This window comes from Lissotriton helveticus, chromosome 7 (genome assembly GCF_964261635.1).
Source record: "Lissotriton helveticus chromosome 7, aLisHel1.1, whole genome shotgun sequence".
In the NCBI taxonomy this organism is placed as follows: Eukaryota; Metazoa; Chordata; class Amphibia; order Caudata; family Salamandridae; genus Lissotriton; species Lissotriton helveticus.
This window is the reverse complement of record NC_136068.1, coordinates 1,000,318,869-1,000,341,610: the sequence shown is the minus strand read 5'-3', so window position 1 is coordinate 1,000,341,610 and position 22,742 is coordinate 1,000,318,869.

The following is a 22,742-nucleotide window of genomic DNA, read 5'->3' as shown; positions in this document are numbered from 1 at the left end:
GATTTTTTCATCTTGCCTGGATGTGCAGTTCTGTTAATAAATATTGGAAGAGATCTTCCATATGCTCATGGACGTGACAGGCCTCAGATTAATTGTTGACCGTCTCCTCGGCTATGTTAAAATGGTCCCTCCCCGCATCCGTAGATATGTTGCTATGGTACTATTACTGGCTAAGTGGAGCGTAGCCATGTGCTGGTATAGATCGCAGGTCCCGACAAAGGACGAATGGTTAGGAGATTGTAATGATCACCCTGATATATATGCATCCCTTTAACCTATCACATCCAGGCCTAAGGACATTTGGCCCCCCCTCATAAATTACTGGCACAGCTTAGCTCAGACAGTTTAACCACTTCCCTGACTTAACCATCCACAGTGGTGGACGCCCCCCCCCCCCGAATAGTGACCCATTTTACTTCAAGAGCTAATCCAGAGGCTGGCTGACTAATTTTTCTAAGGCTGGACCAACCACTGCCCATTGCTGTCCTAGAGTTCGGCGAAACATTCATTCCTTAGATAGACCTGTGTTATGTGTAGGCCATGGCTTACTGTATAATTTACTTGTACTCATGTGACTGCTTGCTTACTTGCTATATTATGCAATGTCTTACTGCACTTGATAAAAATCTTTAAAAAAAAGATTTGCTTCAACAGGATATTACAGGTTGGAACTGTGGTGCGCAAGCTCTTTCCCCTAGCAACATGACGCGGTCTCATTGTAGGTGCTCTTGAAAAGCATTTTAGGTCATAACATTATATAACACAAACTGAGTCAACTGCCTTATTTGCACCTCTGCGCATCTCCGAGACAACTATTATGGGCCTAATTCACAATTTGGGAAAAATAAATAATAAAAAAAATAAATTGTGATCATACATCCTACAACCTAGTTCCCATATGCAGGATAAGTAGAATTTTATCTGCACTCATCTAGGTGAACAAGATGCTATGTTACCAGTCAGGGCCGGCGCTAGGCATGGGCAGCATGGTCAGCTGCCCAGGGCCTCACACTCAGCCCACCAGCATGGGGCCTGAGCACCAGTGCAACACACCACCAAACCTCTTGTGCCCCTGTCGATCCCATTGAAGAAAAGTGTTTGTTTGCAATTGGGCTTACAGGACGGGGCCCCCTACCTGGGCATCTCAGGGATGGTGTCGGGAGGCCTAGGGGAGGGGGACACTACATCTTGTGCCAGTTGCAAGGAGACATATTTTGCAGGTGTGTCCTGCAATTAGGCCTCCTGCCTGGCTGCCCATTGAGGGACACTGCGGGACACCCATTGTCAGCACTTTATAGTCTGCACTACTTTAACTCTCAGCCCCCAAGCTATTCTCACACCTTCAGCCCAATACAAGCCTTGAAAGAGGTGCTTGTAAGGGGCAGAGAGGGGAGCTGTGGCCCAGGAGGAGTCTGCACAAAGCAGCTTCTGGAGCTCTGAAGGTGTCACTTATTTAAATTTGAGGGGCCTCGCACATTCTCCTTGGCCTGGGGCCCCAAAAATCCTAGAACTGGCCCTGATGCCAGTACGTGGTGGCAAAAATATCGTCTGACAAATATATTGTGTCCTACATACCGTTTACAAAAATATCCCATTGCATTTAATAATAACAAAATCTACATCCAATGGAACTATTTTTAAACAACACGTAGGGTGCGATGTTTATGTCAGATGGTATTTTTATTATGTCTGTTCGGAAATAATAATATGAATGTGTTGCAGATTTTCTTTCGTTCGAAATTTAGGGTTAGAGGCAGCATAAAGGAAATGATCTATGTGGGCCTCTGTGCAAAAGAAGGCAAACACTCCTAAACTTGAAAGATTGAGGTAGTTACTACATTCATTAGGTCTCACAGGAAGTTTATGGGCCCAGAAACATACATAGATGTATTCATATGTAATTCAGGATTCAGTGCCTTTCGAGAACAGAAGGGAAGGACTCTACTTGTAATACGGCGTGGGAGAAGTAGTTTCTCCATCGGCAAAAATGTTTGTCTTTGTATGAATGAAAGAAAAAAGGGAATTGTGCAGAGGCGTAATATCACGTGATTCATGCATTCATTTTCCACCTGGAGCCTAATTACGAACTTCCTGTTACTTGATTCCAGGCTACCAAGGGCTTACCAAGTCACAACAATGCTGATGGGGAGCATTATCTGCTGCATGCGGCGCTCAAGAAGTGCAGGCTGGAGCTCGGAGAGCTGCCCGGCCCACGGCATCACCGGGTGGGGAGATGAACTTGGGGAAACAAGTTTGACATCTCTGGACCCAGAGTTCTACGATCTGGTATCTGCGGCCCTGGTAATTCCGGGTGGGAAAATACTGGCCCACATATGGTTACCCCAAAGGATATCCGCCCAGGGCATTCTACTCCAGGCAAATTCGCAATGAGGGCCCTACTGGAAAATCTGCCTGCATAAATTTGCAGGTTCGATCACTCCTGGAAATCTATGACTTTTTAGATATGAAGGAGTGCATTTGGGCAGTTTTTGTGAACGTCTTAAGGGTCGGAAATGTAAGACTAGTTTTATTGGAGTAAATTTCCCATCTTTTAGATGCCACCCTGGCCTGGTGCTTTGTAAGCCCCCCCTCCTCCCCCCACACTCCGTGTCTCCTCGAAATCTTGACATTAGAAGGAGAAGATACTTGTTGTACTGTGTGCGTCTGTAACAAGCGGAGGGGAAATGCATAATTCGTCCACGCGTATTGTGCTCTTTCCTTTGATGTAAGAGACATATATACAGATTAGGCGCCCACTCTGCCTCTCGACCCAAGGGCAATGAATGTGGCTACATGTTTTGTTAGAATCTCTTATATGACGCTGTTAGCCTGAGGTGTACATGCTCTTGCTTATTGAAGATAACGTTCACAGTGACATGAAAAGCTGCTTGAGGGAAGGTGTAGAAATAAAACACTGTCTTACACTTGAGCACTTTTCGTGTAGTTCATCTTAAGAAAAGGGAGCTTATTCCATGCTTATGACCGGGCACCCAAAGGTATCCAACGATAACACACATTTTTGGTAATGGTGAGCTGCTGAGTAGATACCTGTGGATAGTTTGTAGTTTTTCTTTATTTAGTGAAGTATATTGCGGTAAACTATATTTAAAGAAATATCATTGTATTGAATGCATTCTGCACTTGAGAAGAAGTGGAGCTGTCTTAGTTGATGAGTAATCTTAACCCATTTATTGGCTCCCATTATAATCCATTTTTGAAAAATGTGGATCTGTTCATTTAAGGTGTTCCTTAGCGAGAACATGCAGAGGACATTTGAACGATGCTGTTTTGTGCTATTAGTCGTGGCTAAATACAATTGTTAAAAGTGAACTTGGCCTGCAGTTTGGATATTGCACTTCCTGGATTCACTGTTCCAGCTTCGGAGGCCTGCCTCTTTCTTGGTGACACCTGAAAGACTTGACTTTGGATTGAATCTCAGTGTGCAGATGTGTTTCTGTTTTTCTTTGTTGAAATCACACCAGATGGCATCGCTGGTCCACTGACGCTCACCCGGTTCTTAGGCAACCCAATTTGTGATTTAGAAAAATGAATTTGGAGTGCTTTTTCCAAGCAAATGACCATATTCATATACATGTTGGTAAAGTGCATTAATTGTCAAGACCATCAATAACTGGTCTTGAAACTGTTGTTCTCTAACACTGATAGTTGGAGAGGAATAACCCTCGCACTCTGCCCCACTCCCACATGTATACCACATTTGCCCATACAGTATTCCTTATCGGGACAATAAAAGCCAACGTACACGTTCGTCTTGTGGGGGTCATTTATTGGCCGCAGTTTATTAGGAATACAAGGAAACATGTATATACTTTGCATGTTATGTCCTTACAAACTTCCTTGTTATTGTCTCTTGGCCCTTCTGGGTCATTTTCTTTGGTAGGTTGGTTTTTTGCGCTCACTTTGCGCGGGAGGGAGTAACTTCTGCCCCGGAGTTAGGCCCCCTCGCTACCTTGTTCGATTCTTGTTGTGCCCTGCCTTCCGGCGGGAGCTGGGCTGCGAGCGCCGTCTCCGTTTGCTACCCCCCCATCTTTGGTAGGCCAACTTCCCAGCCGTAAGGCATCCCAGAGTGAGTGGTCCTACACACCTGCCCTTAGTCCGACTCACCCAGCCGTGAGACATCTGAAGGTGAGTGGACCTATTCTGGCACACCGGCCTCCGGTGTGCCTCCCTACCAACCAATATCAGCGTAGTTCTTCGTCACGCCTTGCTTGTTCCTCAGCCCTGCGACATAGCTGCTCCTCAGGTGCGGGTGGGTGGGACAAAAACTTTGGGCTCCAACACCGGTGCTGCTCCCCCGCTCCGATAAATTAGGAGCTTTCCTGGGGGAGAAGTGCTTATATGCCCCCCTCCTTGTCCTCTAGACCAGGTGGGCACCATGCCCATTGGGTGGTTCGCATCCCGTCTCGGCCTCCATTGGCCAGCGCCCCTTCGGCGGCCACCGCGGTGGGGGGCGGGCGTTCCCTTAGTCTTTTGTTCGCTTTGCGCGCCCAAAAACTGGTCCTTACTAGTTGTGTCTGGGGGCCCTGCGCTAGTTATGGCGCCGGCTCTCGAGCCCCCTTTGAGGGCAGCCTCTGCAGCACAGAGGAAAGAGACAGATTCAGTTGGGGCCTCACTTTCCAATTTTTTGTTTGCCATTTACAACCAGTAGTATTTAAAGCCTTTAACCTGTTAAATTAACCCAGTTTTCAATGCAATGGTTTTAAATAACTAAGCATTGATACATTTGTGTATCTTTGTTTAGTGAGGTATATTTGCTCTACTGCTTTCCCTTTTTGTTCCTGTTTTATTTGTTGTTGTTATGCACTGCTGCAACCAATGGGGTACTTGTTTTGTGAGGGACGCTTCCCCTGATGCTGCCGGTGCTGTGATTCTGTGAACAAATCGTGCACTGCTGCTGCATGTGCTATGCATGGTATGTGTGCTGTGAACTGTGCTACAGGTGTTCTGCACAGGTGAAACTTGCACTGCTGTTTTCCAATCTGTGAGGGGGACAGGCACAGCTGTTGTGATCTGCAATGAAAACGAACAGGCAGAGAGTTCTGAAAGGAGAATACGTGCCCATTACTTCATGGCTATACCTGCGGTCAGTCCAATGGAAGTCTGCAGGGACGATATGATTGAGAAGTAAGAAAATGTCTGTTACATCCATATCAAAAAATCCCAAGTGTGAAGAGCTTACCAGGAGCTACTGACGTGCTGGCGACATGCACTTTGGGCAGACAGGCTGCGTGCATCAGACAGCTGTGCTTAGCACACCCTCAGATGCTCCCACTACACAGATGTTTCTGCACTCACCTGGAGGTGTGCTCCATGAGTTGTCAAGCAGCAAGGGATGCAGCAGAGCAACGGAGCACAGCATGCAACGAAGGAGGTCAAACGTGGCCCTCTTCTTATGCCCAACTAAAGCTGTTTGTTTCCGGAAGGAGGCATGGGTCAGTCTAGATTGATTGAACTTGAATTTCTTAAGCACAGGCCTTCGCCCCAAGGCTTCTTGGCACTTAAATATTGCAATCAAATATACTTTAATCTCCACTAACCCACAATTAGATAAACAAATAGGTTTTCGGCGCATGTCTAAAGCACAGAAAGCTATTCTGCATTTTAAGAAACATTGTAAGCCCATTCCACAATCGCTTTACCATTAGGCCTGTGTGGAATGTGAATTACGCCATTGTAGTTTGCATATTTTGGGGCATTTTACATTCTGCTTGTTGCATCAAAATTCCTGAAATTTTGCCGTTATGCTACTCTGCATAATGACGTGCCATTCACAGAAAAAATTGACAGTGACTGTTCTCTAAGTGGCTGTTCACTATTTGTTTTGAGCACAAAATGTGTCAGTTTTGGTCTAAAATATAGCACTAAATGAAGGATTGGCACTTTGTGTAATTTTTCATAATTTTCCAAACTTTTTAGGGTATTACAAATGAGGAGATTACACAATTTGTACAAGCCCCCAGTTGCCATCACAGAAAAAAACGTTACCTCTTATTCTGGTATAATTGACCCTGGAAACATGTAACAGGTCTGGATTATCAGGCATTTATTTTTTGATATTTTGTTTTTCTTTAGCAGACTTTGCTTGATAAATTAGTCCTTTAACAAGTCACTTTATATGAAAGGCACACAGTTCTGACCGTTAAATGTCGCCCCACCAGCAGCCAATAGATGTATCTTCGCAATACGGGGACAGAGTCCTGCTTACATATGTTATACAAATGCTGTAACCGCACAGTTTTGCACCTGTTGAAGCTTAGAATGGCTATTCCTGGCAGCCCTGGTATTGGCCTAATCTAACCCAGAGTTAATGGCTGCATTAGTGACAGCCACTTTTCTGTTATTAAAAATAAATGGAAAAATCTCAGAAAGTAGCCTCAGTAGAAAAACAAATGGCGAGACCAGGAAGTATATTTATAGTAGATTACTAACATCTTCATCCGTCAGGAAGCGCGCACTTTTAATCTTCTCAGCTGCTATATGTGGACTCCCTGGGTTCATAGGAGAAAAGGAAAGGTGATCAAAGACTGACTTTTCCCAAGTTCATCTTAAAGGGGTTAAGACTAAGCAGAGTGCCATCCATCCATATTGTGACTGACAACACGACAGACAAGACTTATTATCTTCATTTTACAAGATGGTGGTGTATCTAGGAAAACCTATGTAAGATTCACAGTTCCTCTTAAAATCTTACATAAGGAGACTTCTATAAGTGATGGATGCAAAACAACACGTTCATCCCCTATTTTATTTCAAATGCATTGCTCGTTTGCTACTCTTCTTGTCCTTGATGTTTTAGCCTTTGAACTAGAGACTCTGTTGAATTGTTAATGCCAGCTCTTCCTTCTCCTGGGTGTCAGGGAAAGCTTGATGCTTTGCTATTCAATAATATCTTAATCTCCATCTACAATCAAGAGCTACATGATTGCCAAGGAAATTTCTTTAGCACTTTGTGACTTTTCCCTCCTGTTTGTGACGCTCTTAAGAATGCACTTGACACCGGATAAACAGCGGTCCTATAGAGAAAATGTGCCCCGAATCCTGCTTGCTTTCAAAGAGGATGCCCAGGGCTGGAAAGCGCTCCCCCTCACCATACTAGGCCGAGCGGCCATGTTTAAAATGATCACACTCCCAAAGTTTTTATATGCCCTCCAAAATGAGTACTTCCCCCTCTCACAACAAGTGTTTCGCACAATCAACGCGGAACTGCGGTCTCTGCTGTGGCTGGGGAAACAACCCAGAATTGCCCTCACTACGCTATGTCGGAATCAATACAACGGGGGAATATCGCTCCCAGACATAGAGTCTTACTATAGGGAGGTCCATCTTACCCCGATATCGGACTGGCTCCATACGGAAGCGACCCACCCCACTTATAGACTAGAACGCTACAAAATGGGTAAACTTTCCCCTCTACACTATTTATATGGTGGGAAAAAGCATGCGGTATTGCCTCAGGCCACTCAGACAACAATCACCTTATGGCATAGTGCTAATAAAACGATGGGATGGCACCGCAAACCCACGAGACAAACTACACTCTGGCACTGCTCATGGTTGCGAGAAATCCACAAACTGCGTGGATTCCAACCTTAGGATAATCTGGGCATATCCACATTAGGGGACGTCATGACGTCACCTCCCTTAAACCCTTTCGGAAACTCCAAGCAGACTTTGGACTTAGCACCACACAACACTATAGATATCTACAACTGAAACACGCTTGGCAGGCGGAAGGTCCCTTTCCCTCCCCATTGCAGGAGTACGCGCCACTGGAGGGACGACTTCTCCAGGAACACCTACAGGAAAAAGCAGTGACACACACCTACAGAACCCTGATTAATAATGCCCCAGATCGCCTGACTAAACTAAGAGAGACATGGGAGAGTAATGTGGGGACTTTTGACACCACGGACTGAGAATCGGACCTTATGCATCCCCGGGAAGTGGCAATCAAGTCCAGATTGAGACTTATACGGTATAAAATGCTACATAGGATCTATTATGACAGAGTTCAGCTGAACAGAATTGTCAGAGCGAGCGACCTATGTTGTCTACGATGTGGCCATGAACAGGGGGACTTTTATCACACGGTGTGGGGCTGCCCTGTTATACAGAAATATTGGAAAATGGTGACGGTGGAGTTGGGGAAGGTACTGGACGAGGCATTGCCATTAGACCCGAAATTTATCCTCCTGGGTAGACCCGGGGATGTGGATTTGAGCCGTCCCCACCTTCTGTTCGCTGCCCTGGCGCTGGTTGTCGCTAAACGAGACATCGCTAGGAAGTGGGGATCTGCACAGGAACCAACGGTGGGGGAATGGAAGTCAGGGATGGACCTATACATGGCAGCTGAGAGGGTCACGTATAGAGCTAGAGGTTGCCACAAAAAATTCAAAAAAGAGTGGGGGAAATGGAGGACATATTATGGTATGGAGAGGGGGATAGACCAGCGATCCCAACCGGACGGAAATGCATCGCAGGAGTGAGGCTTGTGGAGGGGCCGTTTTCGCCAAGAAATAGGAGGGCTGAAGGGGCCGGGACACAACTGGCACGGGGAGGGAGGCAGGAGCTGGTGTTGTTTGGCATTTTTCTATGTGACTATTGGTCAGCAGGAGCAGTCTGATGACGATGGAATGCATCTAGCTAAAATGATGGTCTTGACTGAATACCTTGATTGTTTATGGTTTGATTTACAATGTAGGAAGAAAATTAATAAAGATATTTAAAAAATAAAAAGAATGCACTTGACACCTTTGACGTACACTGTTACGTGCATGGTGACATTACGGCTGCTGAGATGTTGGAATGGAAAAGTCCCTTACAGAGTGAAGGACGTGCACACCTGCCCTGAGTGCTCCAACTGTAATAATGTCAGGATCCATGATGCTGATTTTTGTTGTCATGGCGAATATAGTCATGAGTGTGCGTCATGACATAGGCCTGTCTCACAGTTTGTGGTCTTGTTGGACCTGGAGGGATGCCTAAAGTCCTAACCTCACTGTGATGAAAGACTTCTGCTGTTGCCTGGAGATTAGCAGGTTACCACAGCAGGTTAGCGCAGTGCTTGGAAGCATACTGTGTAGTGATTAGTTGAAGTGGACAGGCCTTTTTACCTGTTTCACTGGAGAGAGGCCTACCGGCTCACTCATTTATAGTTCCACTGCTGTGTGCTTAACTCACCGGTGGCCCACATCGGATTGGTGTGTAGTGCTGCACAGGGCATGTGTGCCTGTGAATTGTACAATATAGAGATGATGCAGCACTGCACAGTGCGTGTGTGTTATATACATGTGCTGGGTGTATTTGTGCCTGTGAATGGTACAATACATGGAAGATTCTGGTTTCCAAGAGCTCACTAGAGGAATATGAGGCAATAGAGGAATCCTCCCAAGCAGATTCGTGATCTGCTGCATTCCAGTGAGCTCGATAGGACACACTGAAGTAAGAGAGAGCCAGGCTCTCCAGTATATTTCAAAGGGTGCTCATTGATTCAGAGAGAAGTCACTGTGAAGGGGCCTGGCACATCTTAGGGAGGAAATGAGGCTGTTAAGATAATCAAAAAGAGTAGGGCTGAGGCTCTGGGGAAACCTTTTGATGCAAATATCACTTTGACTGATATCCAGGTGTGAATCTCTAGTCACTCCCGTGGCCTGGGCTGTGGAGCTATCAGATTTTGAGTCACTACTGCGGTGAAAGGCTATTATCTGGACAAAGGGCAGAGCAAAGGGCACTTCAAAAGGAAGCAGACCCCCAGCATAAGCTTCAATGACTCATACTCTAAATCACATTTAGTGTCTGGAAATGGTCTATATGAAGGGGAGCTCGGGTTCAACTGTCAAGCAGCCAGTGAGGAAGTACAGAGAGGAGAAGCTCTGCAAGACTTCTATCTGTTACCAGGACTGGGGTTCAAGGCCTGTCAGTCTTCCAGCTGGGTGAGAGGAAATCACACAAAGAATCATCCAAGACCAGTGTCTGCCTGCTTGCCAAGACCAGTGTCCCCAGTGAGGAAGACGGGGACTGGAGGGAGTGAGGTCCAGTGGGGGATCCTAGCAGTTGGATCCCTGTAGCAATGTGCTAGGAGATGGCTATTGCCCCAATTTGGTCATTACCCAAGTACATGGAAAAGGCAGCAACCAGCATATGCCAAAGTAGGGCCGCCGTGAAGTGAGCCGTGAACTTTGCTTCACTGATTTGTTCATTGGCCTTGTGTAGGTCTGAAGTCAGTGAACCTGTCTGCCAGGTGGGGTCTCTGAAAATTACTGTTGTGCCAATTGGGACATAGTCCATGTGTGTAGACAAGACAAGGACCCCGTATGTTCGGTTGGGCCGGGGTGAAGCTTACTGCTTCTTCGATTAGGGCATAGCCCTTATACGGACTGAGTTCGGAGCCCTCATATGCCAGATAAGGTTGCTGTAAAGATTGCTGCCATAAGGATCAGGCTGTAGTATGTGTGTGGAGCGAAGTTAATGACCCCATATGCCAGGAGGGGCAGCCATGAAGATGACTGCCATGCAAATTGGGCCATAGCCCAATCTGAGGAGTGAAGTAGGTGACCCTTTATGCCAGGTGGGGCCACTGTGAAGTTCCTGCTGTTCCATTTGAGCCGTAGCCCATATACAAAGTGAGGGCAGTGACCCTACATGTTGGGGCACCACAAGCTAGGATAGGAGCATGGTCTGATTGAGACTGTCGTCATGAGGAGAAGGCCATAGTGACTCGAGCAGACCCAATCCCTGACCGAGGACCAGTACCGGGAGTATCATCCCCTCCCCCAACCTGTGCCAAAGATCCCAGGAAACGTACCAGCATTGGAGGAGCAGCGAGGACTTCCCGGCTGCTGCTTCCACAGGACCTTGAGCGAGTAGCACAGGAACACCCCCTGCTTTCCCTCCTGAACTGTTTGTGAAGAACTTACTGGAGACAGACGCTTCAGTTTCAGCACCCAGGAAGTGGGTGCACTCTAAGACTCTGTTCATTCAGATCCTGCAGGTGCAGTAAGATTGATTGCCAGGCTAGATGGCCCCATGGGAACTTGCCTGCCATACAGTGTTTCAGGCGCTGGATTACTTTTGACTTTAATAAAGAATTGGATTGGGACTCCTAGTGGGGCTTAACATGAATGTCAATTATAGTGAATGGAAAATAAGCACTACCATTAGTGAGAGGGGAATGGGAGATAGGCACACCCATATAAAACACTAGAGCCCTGCCCTGATGGGACTGTGCGCATTGTTTGTGAATGCCATATTTCACTTTGCGTTCATATATAAATTCTCCTTTTTTAAGAGTCATTTATTGCTGCTACTGTACATATGTTGAGTTGTGACCCTGTGTCAGCCCTCTGTTTCTGACCATCCTCTAAACCCAGAGAAGCCTTGAATTGCTCCACCCATGCTACCACTGACAGTCAAGTGCTGAAGGGGCCTAATTGTTAAGGATCCATAGTAGGTCAGGCCTGGGAAATCAGGAGTAACAGGCCTTGACCCCCCACAGTTGGGCCCAGTGGCTCCTGCTTGGCTCCTGCTTGCCATGTGACCCTCGGAACGAGGCACTGACATGGGAGGAGTAGCCCTTTCCTCAGGGAATCAAAAAAGAGATTCAAAAGATCTTCTCTGCATTCAGTCCTTGACAAAGCACAAAGTCAGAGCATCACCAGCCAGTCCATTCACGACAGTGGCCTGTGGCTGACCACAGATAAAGAGTTGGATGCTTGGTAAAGCAGTCCCACTTCTCTGCGACTGCTCTTGTATAACAGCCACTTACAGTCTGGATTCAGCAAGCTGAGCTACTGCCTTGGCGATTCGTGAGCACGGATTGTAAAATGCAACATTCCCGACCAAGCATACACCCCTTCTACCTTAAGAGTACGAATCCTTTAGATTTCCATGGATCTCTGTACCCTTTATTCATCTGCCCCAGAGAAAATTCAGGCTAATTCAACTTTCTTCTGAGGCACTTGAGTTTTTAGACACTGCCCTACAAAGTTTCAGAGCTTTGAAAAAAACATTAGTTTGTGTTGCGCTGTTTCTTGAGATTACAATTCCTCCAATTCGTCTGCCCCATTAGCTGTCATAAAATGAAGTTAGTACAGTGATTCCTTTTGTGGGCAGTTTTGTTTCCTATGTTTGCAAACATCGATTTCTGCATCTTTATCCTTAAGGCTGCGCTAACATGTGATTTTGTTTCCCAAAATTATGTGAAATGTCAGGAACACTACATGAGATTATGTCTACTTTATGTAAAATGCACTTTGAGGTATCTCAAGTCACTGGAATTACTGACAAGAAAATTGGTTGGCAGAAAAAAAATCACTCTAAACTAATTTTCTGCTCTACCCTGTCTCACGCGAGACAATTTCTCGCTCAAACCTGTCCTCCACAGCAAACGATTGTGAGAAATGCAGTGCCGGTATAATTTCCAACATTGTATGACATTTGTGTAACCTGAAATTGCGTGAATTATGCACATTACGGGCTACTCTATTTCTCACATTTGACTTGGATTGGATTGAAACTTAAACTGAAATTCTCCTTTGATGTTCTGGATGTAAAATATCCTTTCAGGAATTGGAACCGGGCCTAAAAAGACGCCTGATTTTTGACGCTGGATGAAAGAAGGCAACCATTTCAAGATGAAGTAACACATATTTTTTTGCTCTAAAGCGGTGTTCATATTTTGTATTCTGTTCATTTTTGCATTGCTATGGGTAGGTACGGGAATATCAGTAGAATGGAAGAAATATGTGAGATAGAAGAAAAAAATGAAGAAAAACCGTAAGACTGTTTTACCTGGAATAAATTAACTGATAATTGAAGAGGCAAAATGATTGAAGAGATTAGACAAATTCAAGTTTGATTTCTCTTTCTTAACGCAGCCAGAAATATCCCTATGTATGAGAGCAAGAGATAGCATCTGCTGAAGTGATGGTGCTGAAATGAAAACATTCACCTTTCATGCTGATGCCAGTTCGCATTCTCTTAGCAGAAGAGTAAACTTCCCCTCAATCTGCACTCCCTTCAGCAACCAGCTCTTATCAGCAGAAGCCAGGATCGCCCTCAATGGATGGAGTTAAAGAGATTCTGCCTTTATTCCTTCCTGGCTATCTTCTGTGTTACAGATGCGAATCCCCCGCTCCGTCATTGGATGCTTCCTGTGTCGGCTGGCACGGATCGGGAGTAGCAGGGCGGAGGTGTAAAAAAAGAAAAAACAAGCATTTACAATGCAATGGTCTCGGCAATATTATAGGTAGAGCTATTCTATAGCTCATTTAATTTTTTTTTTTTTATCCCTAAATAAATGGCATTGTCATTTCTATTGGCATTAGCTTAATGTTTTGCATATGTGATACCTATTGCATTAGAAGAGACAGAGTGAGGTAGAGATAGAGAGAGTGAGGTAGTGAGAGAGTGAGGTAGTGAGAGAGTGAGGTAGTGAGCTAGACAGAGTGAGGTAGTGAAACAGTGAGTTAGTGAGGGAGAGGGATGTTGTGAGGTAGTGAGATCTAAGCAGAGAGTGATGTGATGTAGGGAGATAGAGAGAGAGGTAGTGAAAGAGAGTGAAAGTGAGTTAGTGAGATAGAAAGAGTGAGGTAGTGAGAGAGAGTGAGTGAGGTAGTGAGTTAGTGAGATAGAAAGAGTGAGGTAGTGAGATAGAGTGAGTGAGGTAGTGAGTTAGAGAAAAAGAGTGAAGTAGTGATGTTGTGAGATAGAGAGTGAGGTAGTGATGTTTTGAGAGAGAGAAGTCGTGAGATAGTGAGGTAGTGAGATAGATAGAGTGGAGTAGTGAGGTAAAGAGAGTTATGTAGTGAGATTGAGAGTGAGGTAGTGAGAGACAGATAGTGAGGTAGTGAAAGAGTGAGGTAGTGAGGGAGAGGGATGTTATGAGGTAGTGAGATAGAAACAGTGAGTGAGGTTGTGAGGTAGTGAGATAGAGAGTGAGGTAGTGAAGAGAGAGTGAAAGTGACTTATTGAGATAGAAAGAGAGAGTGAGGTAGTGAGATAGAGAGGGAGTGAGGTAGTGAGTTAGAGAGAGCGTTAGTGAGAGTGAGAGTAATATAGTGAACTTTTGAGGGAGTGAGGCGTGATATAGTGAGGTAGTGAGATCGAAATAGATAGAGTGAGGTAGTGAGATAGAGAGAGAGTGAGGTAGTGAGATAGAGAGAGAGTGAAGTTGTGAGGTAGTGTGTTAGAGAGTGATGTAGTGAGAGAGTGATGTATGTAGAGATAGTGATGTAATGTGGTATTGAGAGAGATAGTTAGTGAGGTAGTGAGATTGTGATGCTGTGAGATAGAGAGAGTTGAGTAGTGAGGTAGAGAGTGAGTTAGTGAGAGATAGTGAAGTAGTGAGAGAGATAGTGAAGTAGTGAGAGAGATAGTGAAGTAGTGAGAGACATAGTGTGGTAGTGAGAGAGTGAGTTAGTGAGAGAGAGCCCCCCCCACACACACAGCGAGCCCCACACACACACACACCCAGAGCCCACACACACACACACCCAAAGCCCACACACACACACACACCCAGAGCCCACACACACACACACCCAGAGCCCACACACACACAGAAGGAAAAAGCGAAGGAAGAAGAGAAAAAATGGAGAGAGAGGAGGAGAGTGACAATGGGAGCAGGTAGAGTGGAGGAGGTAGACAAAAGGAGGTGAGAGGGAAAGAGATAATAAAAAGAATGGGTATGGTTGAGATTGGAGGAGAGAGATGGCCAAAAGCAGAAATGGAAGGGAAAATGCTACATTCTAATCGAAAGAGGCCCACTTCACCTTTCACCCCAATTAGGCAGATAAGAACAGTTTCAAACATGGTAAATAATAAATTAGCAATAGAGCAACATGCAGGCATGCCAGGACACTACAAAACTTCTGTGAATTACAGTGATTTTTGTACACGACCGGCACCCACTGTGACATCTGCCGATAGTGCGCTCTCTTTTGGAAATACATAATCACACACGCACAGGCTTCATTGCAGCACCCCACGACTCCCACTTACTTCTCAAAGCTGCAGGAGCTCGAGCCACCGCAGCATCACACAGCCTCCTCAGAGAGTCTTCTGGGCCAGGCCTAGACTCGGGTCACATGACTATAGGGTCAAGAAGGGCGGTATTTTAGCGCTGGTTTTTAATTTTTACCAGGTCTGCGAATGGCGAGCCCCGCACCTCTTGAAGCCCTGTATAAACTACTACTGCTGCAGCAGCCCTGCAGCACCTCTTGAAGCCCTGTATAAACTACTACTGCTGCAGCAGCCCTGCTTAGAAGCTTGTTTACACAGTCCCTTTAGAAGACTAGCAGCCCTGCTTATGAGCTTGTTTACACAGTCCCGATAGAAGAGTAGCAGCCCTGTTTAGAATTATGTTTACACTGTCCCATTAGAAGAGAAGCAACCCTGCTTAGAATCTACTTTACATCGTCCATTAGAAGAGCAGCAGCCCTGTTTTGAGAAGTGCTTACGTGCGAAAGAGGGAAAGCAAATGCAATGAGAAGTGCGGCTGCTAGTATGCGAGGTCTGCTGAGAAATACAGGAGCTAGCATACCAATGAAGCTGAGAAGTGCAGGTACTAGTATGCAAGACCTGCTGAGAAGGGATGGGTCTAGTGCAGCAGATCTGCTTAGAAGTGCAGGTGCGAAGCCTTTGACAGGAAGTGCCGGGCACTGAAAGCTTGGCAGTATCGGCCCTGCCACTCCCCCTCGATGGAATGAAGGGAACTGCGGGGCGTGAGCTGTAAAAGCTTACTTGCGTCTCTTGAGGCCGCAACAAAAATTGTTTTTGTTCTTTTTTTTCAAGACACAAGTCGTAAATGCGTTAGACAATTAGGAAAACACTACTTCTGAAGTTCCAAGAGTCATCACAGCGCTGGCAAAAAGGAGATGGACCTGCCTCTACGCCAGGAAGGTGAGACCAGGAGAAAGGATGTGCAAAAGGTGATTTTCACTGAAACTCTGCCCGGGTGACAACTGAGGGCCTCTCACCGCTCCACAGGTCTGCGAGCATTAAACACCTCATACATTAAAGCATGCCTTCCGAGAGACTGCAGACCGAACTAACAGGCGGCAAAGTTTACACCTGCCAAAACGTGCACACTCGAGTAATGGCGCTCACTGCCAGACCTGCACTAATGGGCGCCCGTTTTAAGAAAGCGGTCCTTTACTGTGCTAATGATAGCAACAACCTGGCATTCTTCGAGCGGATTCACTGGGAAAGGTCAGTGCCCATGACTCAATGGGGGGGGGGGTTACTTCTACGAGGCAGACAGACACAAGATTGTCAACTCAGTGCTGCTCCTCGAGGAGCGAAAGTCAGGTAGACGGGTGTGTGGCTGACTCTTCCCCAGCTCGGCCGTCCTGTGATCTCACTAAGTCCCTGAAGACTATAACAAGCATTTACAATGCAACGGAGCAGGATTGTGACGAGGTGGTCCTGGCTGCGCTGCTGTCCGGTGCGGAGGGAAATGGTGTATAACGCCGTCGGAAGATAAAGGCTCAACATGGCGGCACCAGATGAGGGTGGTGAAAGCGCGCTCCCGGGGCGAGCGGACGGGAAGCAAACACCCTTGCGAGCAGTACAAAGATCCCATCCCACCATCTATGTTTGTCCTGTGTATGTTCAGCAAACACGTACAGCCACATTTGAAAAACAAAAGAGCTGTTTACTTACAATGTGAAGTTTTGCGTCGCCCCATCCTAACTCTTGGGCACTTTGCTGGCGTGTTGTCTTGTGACTTTCGGGACGTAGACTGTCCGGTTAAAGAGACAGCGGTCGCAGCACATCATTTTTTTTAGCTCAATCCTTTCCAAATTAAAAGATGCACAGTGCAATGAGATAGTTGGGGCACAAACAGGGGTGCAGGAGCACTAAAAACGGCACAAACGGGGGCAGAGGCAGAGGCTCGAGCCTCACCCTCACTGCGGGGAAAAGAAAATGGCTGTCGCAGGGTTCTGAATTTTTCGGAATTGGGGGCGTGGTTTTGCTGTTTTGAGTGACGCACGACGTCACTGTCTAAAGAACAGCAAAAATTACGCCCCCAAATCCGAAAAGGACGGGGCTACATCGGAGTGACGGATCTCTCCTCCAATGGCTGGCCTCCATTTAGGAAGCCAGCCAATGGAGAAGAGACGGGGCAAGGAGGCGGGATCTACTGAGCTACTGATAGACATTAATTCTCCGGACCGGAAGCTGCTTCGCAGCTTAACGGTCCCTCGACCTAAAAATGTAACTTATTGCTGCATCTCTCCTACGTTTTTGGCCGGAACAGGACGCACTCAGGCTCCCCTAAGCCAATAACAACGCTGCAACAACACTGCAATGCAGCTTTGTGATTGGTCTGAGCACTGTGGTTCGGTGGTCGGACAGGTAGTGGGAGCCTGGGCATGTTGTCACCCAGGCTGTAATACAGCCTGGGTGGAGAACATGCAAAGTGTGCATGCCTGTTTGGCCCGCCCAAGACAGCCGGAAAAGCAGTCATGCGCACTTGTAGTGTGCCACCACTCCTCCCCCTGCTCATATGTCATCAGAGCAGCTCAGGACGCTTCCAAAGCTGCAGCAACAGGAAGAAATAAAATTATTATTATTTTATTTTTCCTTTATTTCAATGCTGTGGTCGACGCTCCTCTGCCTTAGTGGAGGAGCAGCCAGTGGATGCTTAGTTTCTTCAATTGCTATTACTGCAGTGGTGAGCGATAAGCTTAGTCAGCACTATGTTTTCATAGGGCAGGAAGGATGCCTTGGACCTAATGCAGACTAGTGAAGTAGGTCCTTTGATCCACAGTTGGACAATAAAAGACAGCCATAACTGGACTGCAGTTGTCACCTCAATCGCCATTGGGCCTGTGCACTTGTATCACAGAGATGGCAGATATTACCTTGCTAGATGAACACCATGTATCCAGCTCTGGCTTTCATTTCGCAGACTATTGTTGTTATTTGTGGTAATCTGATTGAAATGATACAGAGAAATGTTTGTTTAGATGTTTAATTTTACTTCAACTATCAGATTGGAGTAATATGTTAAATGAAAGCCCAGGGCTGGATACATTGAACCAGATTCACAAAGGATTTTTCCAGGTTAAAAAAACACATTTTGTGCCTGTGCAATTCACACACAAAATGTGCACTAGGAAAATGTGCACAAGCAGTTTCCACAGTGCGAAATTCACATTTACGTGAGCCAGGAAGCATTTCAGGTGCAGATCCCATTCAACCTACCTCTGACTTGGGCTCCTTCAAAATGTGTAATGCCTGAAGAGAAACACCCCACCAATCGAGTGGTCCATTATGTAACGATTTATTTAAAATGTTATAGTGAGGAAAGTTATATTTCTGCCACTCACTTTGGAGTAGGAATTTAATTCAATGTGTAGGAACTCTTAGGCAGTGACGTACCTATAAATAGTGCAGGTGGTGCAGTGGTTCCAGGACATAGGGATGTACGTTACTCTGCTCCTCAATTATAGCCATTTTTTATTATCAAGTCCGAGGGTGGGGGCTCATTTTCCTTGCTTGTATTAGGAACAAAGGCATCCTTGCCATGTCACTGCTCTTATATGGCTATAACTATCTTTGCCTTTCACAAGAGTGCTTTTGGTGAAGACGTAGGATACTGCTTATATCAGCTGAGCCCTCACATGCTCGTGTGGCACTTGGAAACCTTTGCTATTAAAAAGCTAGCAGAAACTACTTGTTGCTCTGGTATGCATACAGACAGGCCAGAATCATGACTAAAACAAATCAGTGCAGAGGTCTGACAAGCTGTTAATTATCAGAAAACACAGTACTGTCCGATAATTCATTAGTAGGGTTGTGTGAAGTAAATATTCCTCAGTTGAAGTTGTGCACAGTTCAGAATTTTGCAACTTTAGACTGTTGAGAATTTTGCAGACTTTGCACAACATAGCACACCTATGAAGTCTATTGCAAAAAACATTCTTACAGGCAGATTATTCTGCAAGAATATGTACAATGCACAATTTGTGCCCAGTTATTCCATACTAAAATTATGTCCAGTGGGATAGCAAACAAAATGTATTGTTACACCACATTTAGGTGGTACGGAACAAACAGGTACCACAGGCCCCAGCCGTGGGGGCCTTTTGCTTTTTCTTTTATGGTCTAAGACTGTCCTACTGTAAGAACCCTTACAACACTTGACCCCGAGTAGCAGCGAGGCAATAACAGGTCCTTTGGACCTGGCCATCTTGGAGCCATTCATGGCCCTGGGGACCCCATCACCCAGGGCTGACATTTTCAAAGCTCCTGCCAAGTGGAAGCAAAGGCAAAGTCCTCTCCCAGCTGGCTGGAGCTTTAAAAATGGTTTCTCCAGCTGGGAGCGGAATTCTGATCTGTTTTCCCGTCCACAGTGTTGAAGGCAGGGAAAGAGATCTGAATATTGTCCCCAATTACGGGGAGATGCATATTGAGCTGCCCCTTGTGGGCTGGCACAATGCTGGCTCAGCCGCGGTCGGTAGTGGGAGTACCTGCCGGGCGGTGACGTGGGGAGGGGCAAGGTGGGTGGTAGTAAACAATGGATTAAGGAGGCATACAGGTAAGTAAATATATAAATAAATAAAACACATTTCGTTGTGTGCAATGCATCCCCAAATGCGATGCAGTGCGTGCAACAAAATCCATAGTTTACTACCCCCCACCCTGCCCCTCCGCCTCCCCACATCCCCGCCCGGCAGGTACTCCCACTACAAACCGCGGCTGTGCTGGCTTTTGCTGGATGCGGGGAGCAGCCCCTTACTTGAACATGGTGGGTGCCTGTGTGGGCACCAACTCTTTGTTGGCTGAGTCCCAGGGGATGGGGTCCCTAGTTCTGAAATTGGCCTGGGGTAGTGGGGCACCGCCCTGCTTCCCCTTTAGTAGTTGGACATCCCCTGGGGGATGGGGTTCCCGTGGCCGATATCGACCAGGGGAGGTGGGCTGTTAAGGGGTGGCATGAACCCCTCCCCCTTAAAAAATGCACCGGACCCTGAGGGGTGGAGTCCCCAGAGCAAAAATCAGCCCAGGAAGGGGGGAACATGCTCCCCTCCTGGGTTGGTTGCCTTTGGGGGGTATCATGGCAGGCCTTGTAGCCAACTCTCCACTTCCCGCGGCCAAAGGCCATGTGCGACACTGTGTTGGCTGCATGTGGGGGTTGATAGGGCAGGTTCTGCTGCCAACCCCTCATCTTGCATGGCCAAAGGGCCGTGCATATTGGCGGTTGGAATAATGTATGCTAATTAAAAATTACTACACATTAAAAAAAAACTAGAAATCTACTGATAAAACAAAGGTTCCTGGCACATTGTAGCCAGGAAATAGAATTCATAAAACCTTAAGATATTCTCTAAAAATCGAACTGCCCTAAGGTAACCATAACTCGCACTCTCATCATGCACTGCTAATTACCCCACATATTACATCACTCAGGACATCTTCTAAGACATCACTGATAATATCGCTGCAACATTTGCTGTAAAATTTTGATGAGAAAACTGTGCATGTTGAGGGTGCGAGTTATGGTTACCTTAGGGCACGCATTATAGTAACTTGAGATAACTCTAACTATAACTGCTACATTTCTATGATTTTTTGTGAGTAAATCTGAAACTAACTGTAACGTCCCTCTAATCGTTGGTTATATTCTCTACTGGTGCAGTTTGACAAATCTTCACAACATTTTCAAAGTCAGTTTGCCACTCATTTCAGCTGCTGTCTTGAAAGTTTTTGGGTGATCCATCAAGCAGGGGCTATGAAAAAGGTGGGGGTCCCAAAGCGCTTTTTCCCCATGCAAATTCCCATAGGGATTTTGAACATGACTACAGTTCGAGCCTCTTGACTTAATTGCACCAAATTTAGCTGAAAGCTATCTCCTGCTCCAGAAAGTCTGCTTTTTGTGATTTGGTGTAAATCCGTTCAGTAGTTTTAGAAACATTCTCTGAAAACCAAATTTGAATAACTAGGGACGCGGATCCTCTGAGGATCCACAAGGTCAATGTGCAGATCCACGTGCCAAAGACAATGCCTTGATTGGCTTACCACAACCTGATTGGTAAGTAGTGGTCGCCATTTAATGTATTGGAAAATGGTCCCCAGCACTGAAAATGTCTGTGCACAGTGAATCAGGGGTCAGGGTAGAGGTACCCTGATCCGATAGGTATGTTAGAGGGGACCCTTAAAATCCAAAGAATTGCCTTATAATGTTTTTTCGTTTGATTCGCAGGAATCTGTGGATCCCCCGTGGTGGTCAGCGTGGCTCTGTGTGGGTCCCCTGTGGAATGGTGAATAATACTGCAGCTCATCAGATGCCTGCCCCCTTTCTCCCCACTCTGCAAATGCTCCTCCTGGCGCACGTATCGTTAGGGGATGAAGTCCCCTTGGATGCTGAAGGATGTTGGGGGCAAAGAATCCCTCCTGTTACCACCCCTAAGTTCCACACAACGGGATTGCTGAGAACTCTTCGGAGGCCTTGCCCCCTTTCTCCACCCCTCTGCAAACATGCCTCCTGGTGTACTTCTGGTTGGGGAGGAAGTCCCCTTGGCTGTTGAGGGTCATTGGGGACCAGTTGCCACTCCTGTTACCACCAGTAAGTTGCACATAGTGGGATTGCTGAGAGCTCATCGGAGGTCCCACCCACTTTTTCCACCCCTCTCCATATACACCTCCTCACACACTACTGGCTTCTGAGAGTCACTTGGGGTCAATAACCCTTCCTGTTACCACCAGTAAGTCCCACACAGGGGGATTGCTGAGAGCTCGTTGCAGGCCCCTTCTCCTTTTTGCACCACTGAAAATGTGCCTCCTGGTGCACTACTGATTGGGGATGAAGTCCCCTTGAATGCTGAGGGTCGTTGGAGGTCAAGAACCCCTTCTCTTACCACCAGTAATTACCACACACAGCAGTCGTGCTGATAGCTTGTCATATTGTATGGTTTCCACTTTCTCAGTGGGGACCGTTCATTGGTTGGACAAAATTAGCCTTGGCATAGTGCCAGATTGATTCTAAGCACCCCATCAGAGTATGTTGGCCCATAGTCTTGCTAGCTCACAGTCACAGTGCCACCATATGTACCCCCAAACCTAATAAGGTAACAAATGATATGAGCAACCTCAGAACATGATAACCCTGACTCCCCAAGGAACCGTGGTACCAGACCTAGAACCTTTTTGCTCAGGTACCCGTGCACACTCAGAAAAGTACACAAGAAATACACAAAGGGTTGTTTCAATATTTATTGAGCCATTGTGATTCTTGTATAAAATATAAATGCGCTGTCATGGTTAATAGCCAGAAGCTGATAAAAGTGATTAGCAATATAAGAAAAGTGAAAAGCATGAACCATTCGACGCCTGTGATTAAACATTGTATATATGCTGTCATGTAAGTACTGTCTATAGTGTACTCCTAGTATTCGCTCCCCAACCTAGTTGCCTAGGGTGGGTGTTCTGCCAAGAATCCCCAACTGGATTATCTAACTCCCCATTACCTAAATGTAAGTGTATGCAGGTTCCTGTCTTTGTCACAAGTTATCTCTAATAAAAGAGAGGGACCCCAGCAACCAAAGGGATGGAGTACCACAATAGACTTTCGTCAAACAGGTTATTTCCCTTTGGGACACCTTAATGTAGAAGACACTTACTAAAAAACATTCACAAACCACAAAATATCATGACAAAAATACTTATAAAGCAATGTAAACAACAACTAGATTATGATAAAATGCTACACAGTTTAT